The 9,250-nt window shown below is 34.7% G+C and overlaps 1 protein-coding gene across 1 annotated transcript in view; it reads left to right on the top strand.

Moving 5' to 3' along the window:
• Window positions 1–9,250, top strand: part of ITFG1 (integrin alpha FG-GAP repeat containing 1) — a 321,361-nt gene that overhangs the window by 194,732 nt on the left and 117,379 nt on the right. The window lies entirely within an intron of this gene.

Below are 9,250 nucleotides of genomic sequence, written 5' to 3'. Positions count from 1 at the left end.
CTCTTGGGTTTCCCATGCATATGTCATTTCATTTGAAAATAAGTATAGTTAAAGCTCTCGCTGTGCAGTTGTATGACTCTTCTTTCTTTTTCTGTTCTTATTGCATTAGCCAGGACTTATATATCATTTTAGTGTTCAATAGTAGTGGTATTATCTGGCACCATTCACTTGTTCATGACCATAACTCATGGTTTTATTCAAAAGAATAGTTAATTTTTTTAATATGTAACAAAAGCTGGCATGATTTAATAGAATGCAAATATAGTACAATATTTTTTATTTTGTTTTTCTAATAAACACAAATTATAGAAATTTAGAAAGTACAAATAAAAAATAAATTTAAATCATCCATAATTACATCACCCATAGATCAATATTTGTGTTTTGGTATATGGCAGAATCACAATTCAGGTTTTAAAATCAGTCTAAAAATGGCAAAATTACTTTTAAAATCCATTAAATTGCCTATAAGTTTAAAATATATACAGATTTGTGTAATCCTTTCTATACATACATATTGTGAAATGAAATAAAGAATACAAGTGAAATTACAATTCTCTAGCCATTTACTATACTCATGGAGTTATTCAACAACCTATTATATATTATTTTATCACAGTGTGCCAAGCATTATACATACATATAGTTGAATTCAGGACATTAAATGTATATGGATCTACTCCCTTATGACTCCCTTAAGTCACCTTACTGACTTAAGAACCTATGCTTGTGTAAAGATGCAACTCTCTCATAAAATGTACCATAATTTATAAATACTTACTGTGTATGTACTTGCTAGCATTTTTGTTTAGGTCCATATTTGCCATTTCAAAAATGATGCCCTTTGTAATAGAAAAACAACAACAGTTGAAGAAATTTAATAGCAAGAGAGAGAGTTCTGGGATATTTAAATTCCAAGAAAGTATATTATTCATTCTAAGTCCTTTCAGGAGGTAGACGACCAATGTCAGCTAAACAGAGTAGAATAATAGCTTTATACATGCTCAGGTACATGTGGGAAATTTAGCAGACTTGTGAACATGAATCCAAGCAAGGGAAACTGTTCAAATAACAGAAACCTGATATATGAAATACAGTTAGCCAAGCTTTAAAATGCTATTGTTCATAGGTCTTAGAAACTCCTTCCCTCCCTTCCAAATAAATGAACATCAGAAACTAAATAGAATACCAAAGTTAGAGTTGTACATATTTGTCACTGTTGATATGCCATAGAGTTTTAAATATTAGAGTTCTAAAGATCGAAGAAGAAATCATGGACTGACTGAATTCAAGCTCCTTTTGCATTATCGCTAGTGTATTTAAACAGACTCAGACAGGTTTTTTCCAACAGCACATAAGTTGAAATCATGGTATTTCACACTGTAGTTCCAGTCTCTCTACATCTTCAACAACTGAGTAGCATGTGTATCCTAATGTGGGAATCACAGTTTATAAGTGATATTTTCTATATATTTTCATTATCATAAGTATGCCAATACTTGGCAGTTTTAAAGCTATCATCACCCCAAAAACAGAATTTTATCTCACTTAAGCGTAATAGTAAAATGTAATTTAGGATGATGAGCTTAAATTTTAAATGGGGTTACTTGGGGTCACTCAAAGCCAAGAAAGACCTAACAAGGAAAAAGTTTTCCGTATTATGGAAGCACTGATTGTGTTACATACCCTCTTTCTTTCAGAGTTTTAGTTAATTGACTAAATGTCACTCAAAGCCAAGAAAGACCTAACAAGGAAAGAGTTTTCCGTATTATGGAAGCACTGATTGTGTTACATACCCTCTTTCTTTCAGAGTTTTAGTTAATTGACTAAATGTTTTATCCTATGCTTAATAAAGTGTTTACTAGATGATTATGTATACATTCTTGGTTTAATCTTACTTCAGTGTACTTTCATTGGTGGGACAATGCCCCTTTCTTAAGGTACATAATTACCTTAACTCAGCATGTTGTCAAGCTTTTCCCAAGAAGATAAAATCAAAACTAAATGTGGTTAGATCTTTCATCTTGCAGGTATTCTGGTACGTAGGATTTACCTTTCATGAACTAATGAATATTTCATAGAAGTTGCTTTTAGAATATTGTATAAAAACAAAATATGGCTGGTAACAGAACAATTTATCTTCCTTGATTGAATTTTATTGGTATCCCCAACTACAAATGAACATGACTGATTTCTATCTAAAAATAATATACAGATGAATGAATTGTCCAGTGTCCCCTTGATAAAGTAGACATTTCTTTAATGTTTAAAACACTTCAGAAATTCTTCTTTAAGAATTGTCTATATGAGGAGTGACTGCTAATGAGTGTGGAATTTCTTCTGAGGGTGATGAAAATAATATGGAATTTAATAGTGGTGATGGTTGCACAACATTGTAAATATACCAAAAACTGATAAATTTAAACTTTAAAATGCTGAATTTTATGGAATATTAATTACATCTAAGTAAAAATAAGTCAGAGTCAGACTCACATAAGTTTCACTGCTTTATATATATTTGACTGTGTAAATATTATACTAACCAACTTAATAACTAACCTTAACCATATACTTACATTTACTTTAACTGCTTACATTGAAGATTTACCATCACTGAAGATGTCAAAAGTGTTGACAGCCTTTGAAGGCATTCTTAAAGAGGATCACAAAAATATTGTCATCAATGACAGTATAGAATATCACAAGGAGCTCACTTGAAGGACACAAGATTTATAGGTGTTTTGAGATTATTCTTTTACAAAAACCAGTCATACCAATTTGTCACATTCAGTCTTGTACTTTTTTGTGCATCAATCCAGGGCTACTTTAGGGTCTTGTGAGGTATCCCACTACCCCAGGCAAGTGTTTGACTGTTCTCAGATTCAGTCTTATTGGGGGTAAAATCCCCATCAAGCAGACCACACCTCCATATTTCCCTTTGCTTCTAACATATTCAATCATTTCAGAAATAGATGAACTTAGAAGAAACAGTGATTAATAATAAGTTAAGCTTTTAGTGTTTTTCTTATTACAAAAGCACTACCTGGTAACTTCTGCTTAAGAAATACTTATGGAGTGCCTGTTCTGCTGAAGCCAATTCTGGATGCTCAGGATGCAAGTGTGAATGAGGATAAATTTGGGAAAGGCAGACATTAAACAAGAAAATAACAAATAAGAAAAATATAAGGTAATGCTAAGACTGTGTAGTGAATTAAAATAGGTGATGTGAGAGGGAATGGTGACTATAAGAAAATACTGTTTTCTGTTCACTACAGAAAAATACCTACAAATCAAAAGAAATAAAACATGTAAACCCTGCCTAAAAAGAGACAACCACCATTATCTTGAGTGTGTATTTCTTTCCAAATTCTGCTGTACCTCCATGTGCTCATGAGTGTGTATATGAGTATCTGTGTGATGTTTTGTTTATATTGCAAAACAAGATCATACCTTTAATATAGTTTTATGACCTGCTTTTTTCACTTAACATATTATGAACAGTTTTACACATCAGTTTTACACTCTAACAGTGTCATTTTAATACTTAAAATATTTCATTGGGTTGATTTAGCCAATCTCCAGTTACTGGTTGCTTGGATTATTATAGCATAACTCAAAAAGTTGTAAGGGAAGATTTCATATTTAGCTAAAGTTTACATTTCAGAAAAATCATGTTAATGTTTAAAATTTCCATCACTGTAAGATACATAGTGTCATGCTTCTGGGTGGTAGCTTTTGTTTTAAACTTTATCAGCCCTCTGAGGAAATTGCACAAGGTGGAATCTTCAGCTAATGACAGTTCTTCCTATATTTGTTCCCTCACATATTTAATTCATATTTACAACACAAGTTGTTTTAACTTCTAGATTAAGACTTTGTCTTCTTTGCCATGTGAATGTCCAGCTATCTTCTCCAACTTGCCTTTTCTAAAACCAAAATTAGTCATATCTCCCCTTCTTTTCAAATCCAACTCCTCCTCATAATTTCCCTGTTTACTACAGAGATATCATTATGGCCTCAGTCATTTTACTCTAGAAAAGTTAAATTACTTCTGGCTCTCCTCTGCCATGCAGGTACAGTTCTCTTCCGTAGTGTAATTTTTAGACTTCTTTTCCATTATCACTGCTACCTCTCTAGATCAAATCACTTTCTCCTTATCCTGAATTACTGTAGAGTAGTTTGCTCATTGATTTCTGTCTTTATTTGATTCCCTCTCCATTACTATTCCACCTGTACCCACTGGATCTTGCTGCATCACTTATCCCTGTTCCTTTGCTTTCAAACATTTTCTCATTCCACCCTCTTTTCCCCAATCATTATTTAAATATTTGTAGTCTCCCCAAACTAAAAAAAAAAAATTAGTGTGTGACTGTGGAGAGCTGTCTCTGTTACCTTAAATTCACCCATAACCTCCATGATCTGCTTTCAGCCCACCCTAAACCACTCTACTAGACCTCTCATTCAGTCCTAGTAACTTCTAATTGAGAAATTCAGCAGACACTTCACACTCTTCATGTCCCCAAATTCTTGCCTACATTTGGCTACTGAAGATTTACTCCTGAAACTTTTTTAGTTTCCTGTAGATTCTCTCTAACTGTTCTTTTGCAGTCTTTTCTAAGAACTCTTCATCTTGTCCACCTTAAATATTGGTATACTGAGCGTTCCATTCTCATCCTTTTGTTCTCTTCTGCATATTCTTCGTCTACTTTGCCACTTATAAGCTTAGGCCTTCTAAATCCCTGTATCTGGGCCTCCCAACTGCATATAACTGCCTGATGGATCTCCCCCTGAATGCTCTATACCTATGGCACCCAAATCTGAAAGTATCTTCTCTCCCCTAAAACTGTTACTGTTCTCAGGGTACTGTTCACTTCAGGTGGTGATACCATAAGTCATCCAATCACTCAAAGCACAAGTGTGGAAGTTATCCTTCATTTCCCTTTCTCTTGAACACCATTTCCTCTCTCCCTTTTTCCTTATCCAACTCATCACTATCCATACAGTATTAACAATTATAATTTCCTAACCAATCTTTGTTCCTCTTCATGTGTACTTTATAAGTTGTGGTATGTCCATGAATTTTCCACTCATAAAGTCTGACTATTCTACTTATGCCATTACCCAACTAACAAATAAAGTGACTATTATACTTCATTTTACATAATAAAAACGTAAATGTAGTACCTAGAAAGAAAAGATAGTGGCCTACCAAATTGGCCAACATGAAGAACTTCTTTGGATAAAGATAAGCATGACAAAATCTTTTCTAACCACTTACTGACTTCTGACAGGAACTTTTAGCATCAGTCAGTCTTACATACTATTAAATTTTGCCTTTCAATTGGCCTTGTTCTATAAAAGATACTTGGTTCTTCCTTTCATTTAAGAAACCTTAACTGTCTGCCCAGTGAATCTTATATCCTAGATGCTGTCTGGGAGGCATATTGCTTTTGTCCAGAGATCAGGTGAACTTTATTCTGAATATCAAGTTTATCATCTCTTTTGAACATTTCTGGTTGTAAGTAGTCTGTATTACAGAAACATATCAATGATTTTTAGTATTTCAAAGTGGAAGTTTTACTTTGCTATATTAGCTTAGCTGAGGATTCTGCATTTAGTGATAGCTCCCAGCATGGGTTTTAGAGAAGCATTTCAAGAAATTTTTGTTTCATTTTTGGAGAATTCCTAATGGACTTATTTGTGTTTCCTCTTAATTTGTTTTTCTTCTGTGTTGAACTGCCTTTCTTAAGGTTTACACAGAAAGATAGACATATCCCCAAATTAAACCTCTTTTTCTTCCATCTGAGGCTAGGCTGATAATGAAATTGGAAAGTTAAGAGAAAGAAAGTTAAGGACAGTCTAGAAGAGCAGAACTCACTGGAGATAGCAATGACTAAAGTGGACACACAAGCTCTAAGAGCAGCCAAGGAGAAAATCAAACTCCAAGTTAAATGATCCGTCAGCTACCTTTGTTAATTAGAAATAAAACAGATGCACACAGCAATTAACAACCTAGAATAACCCAAGCTTTGTCAAGTATTAGTGTATCAAGAACAACATCAATTTTATAGCCTTTGAAGAGAAATTAAAACCAGTCTCAAAAAAGGTGCATACTAGATGTATAAATACTGGCCTCTTCAGAGAATAGGCATTTGGTATGTGCATTTTACATGTTACGTCACTTAAGTATTTCCAGTGGGTTTTTTATGGGTTATTATTTCCTACAGCTCTATTTTATTCACAGCTTTATTGAGATATAATTCACACACCATACAATTCACCCATTTACCATATATGTCAGTGGTTTTTAGTATATTCACAGAGTTGTGCATTCATCCCCACAATCAATTTTAAAACATTTTCATCACCCTGCAAAGAAACCCCACTCAGCATAGCCACCACTCTTCAATCTCATCAGCACCAGGAAACCACTAGTCTAATTCTGTCTGTACAGTTTTGTCTGCCTGGACATTTCATGTAAATGCAGTCAAATAATGCATGGTTTGTTCTGACTTAGCAAGGTGTTTTCAAGGTTAATCTATGTAGTAGCATGTATTCATTCTTCATTTCTTCCTTTTGACCAATATATTCCATTGCATGGATATACCACATTTCATTCATCCATCAGTTGATGAATATTTGGGCTGTTTCTACTTTGGGGCTGCTGTGAACATTCATGTACATAAACATGTGGACAGGCTTTTTTTGTGGACATGTTTTCATTTCTTTTGAGATACACCTAGATGTGGAATGCACTTAAGAATGGAACCCTGTGTATCAGCATTTGAAAAACGACCAGACTATAGTAGTTTCCAAAGCCCTGGTACCATTTGCCATTCTCATCAGCTGTGTATGAGGTTTAGAATTTTTCTGCCTTCCCACCAGCACTACTACCTGTCCTTTTTATTGTAGCCATCCAAATTGCTGTGAAGTGTTATTTCGTTGTGGTTTGCAGTTTCAGATGACAATGATGTTGAGCTACTTTTCACCTGCTTTGTGTATCTTCCGCATAATTGTCTATTTAGGTCCTTGCCCAGTTTTAAGATTGAGTTGTCTTTTATTACTAAGATATGAGAATTCTTTATATATTCTAGATACAAGTCCCTTATCAAATATGTGATTTGCAGAAATTTTCTTCCATGCTGTGAGTCATCTCACTTTCTTGATGGGGTCCTTTGAAATACAAATGTTTTCATTTTGTTGATGTCAAGTTTATTTTTTTCTTTTGTGGTTTGTGTTTTTGGTGTTTTTCTCATGAATGAGTACCATATATTTCTAACAGCTTAGTTGAGGTTTACTTGACATAGAGTAAACTACACATCTTTATAATATATACACTGATAAGCTTTGACATATACCACCTATAAAAATATCACTACACTCAAGAAACACACCCATCATACACAAAAGTTTCTTTTTAACCCTTTCTAATCTACCCTTCTCCTTCATCTCCCCTCCCCTCACCCCACTGGCTACCACCAGTCTGTTTTTTGTTACAGTGGTTTACACTATATTTTCTGCTATTTTATAGAAATGGGATCATGCAATATATGCTTTTTCATGTCTGGGTTCTTTCATTCAGCATTATAATACTAAGGTTCATCCATGCTGTTACATGTATCTTTCATTCATTGCTTACTATATTACTATAGTTGAGTATTCCATCATATGGAAATATCATTTACTTATTATATCCATTTGCATGTTGATGGACATTTGGGTTCAGGTCTGGTTATCACAAATCATCTGCTGTGAACATTCTTTCAAAGTCATTGTCTGCATAAAGACAATTAGCCCAGGAAAATACAGAAATGGCCAATAAGCACATGATGAAGAGAAACACTCAGCATTGTTACTTATCTGAAACTACAAACCACAAGTTGTAAGCTTTTATTCATCTTAGTTAAATACCAAAGAATGAAATGGCTGGGTCTTTTGGAAGGTGCATATTTAATTTTTAAGAAAGTGCCGAACAGTTCCAGTGCTTCACTTTTCAACATTGGTATGGTCAGCTATTTTGTTTGTAGTGTAGCTCTTTGTACTTTTTTTTTTTTTGGTATCATTAATCTACAATTACATGAAGAACATTATGTTTACTAGGCTCCTCCCTTCACCAAGTCCCCCCCACATACCCCTTCACAGTCACTGTCCATCTGCATAGTAAGATGCTGTAAAATCACTACTTGTCTTCTCTGTGTTGCACAGCCCTCCCCGTACCCCCCACGCACTATACATGCTAATTGTAATGCCCTCTTTCTTTTTCTCTACCCTTATCCCTCCCTTCCCTCCCATCCTCCCCAGTCCCTTTCCCTTTGGTAACTATTAGTCCATTCTTGGGTTCTGTGCTTCTGCTACTGTTTTGTTCCTTCAGTTTTCTTTTGTTCTTATACTCCACATATGAGTGAAATCATTTGGTACTTATCTTTCTCCGCCTGGCTTATTTCACCGAGCATAATACCCTCTAGCTCCATCCATGTTGTTGAAATGGTAGGATCTGTTTTTTTCTTATGGCTGAGTAATATTCCATTGTGTATATGTACCACTTCTTCTTTATCCATTCATCTACTGATGGACATTTAGATTGTTTCCATATCTTGGCTATTGTAAATAGTGCAGCGATAAACATAGGGGTGCATCTGTCTTTTTCAAACTGGAGTGCTGCATTCTTGGAGAAAATTCCTACAAGTGGAATTCCTGGGTCAAATGGTATTTCTATTTTGAGAATTCTGAGGAACCTCAATACTGCTTTCCACAATGGTTGAACTAATTTATATTCCCACCAGCAGTGTAGGAGGGTTCCCCTTTCTCCACAACCTAGCCAATATTTGTTGTTTGTCTTTTGGATGGTGGCGATCCTTACTGGTGTGAGGTGATATCTCATTGTGGTTTTAATTTGCATTTCTCTGATGACAAGCGATGTGGAGCATCTTGTCATGTGTCTGTTGACCATCTGAATTTCTTCTTTGGAGAACTGTCTATTCAGCTCCTCTGCCCATTTTTTAATTGGATTATTTGCTTTTTGTTTGTTGAGGCGTGTGAGCTCTTTATATATTTTGGATGTCAACCCTTTATCGGATCTGTCATTTATGAATATATTCTCCAATACGGTAGGGTACCTTTTTGATCTATTGATGCTGTCCCTTGCTACACAGAAGCTTTTTAGCTTGATATAGTCCCACTTGTTCATTTTTGCCTTTGTTTCCTTTACCCCGGGGAGATATGTTCAAGAAGTCACTCATGTTTATGTCCA

Source organism: Manis javanica, chromosome 17, assembly GCF_040802235.1.
Source record: "Manis javanica isolate MJ-LG chromosome 17, MJ_LKY, whole genome shotgun sequence".
NCBI lineage: Eukaryota > Metazoa > Chordata > Mammalia > Pholidota > Manidae > Manis > Manis javanica.
The sequence above is the reverse complement of the archived record's forward strand: the minus strand, read 5'-3'. Positions and strand labels throughout refer to the sequence as shown.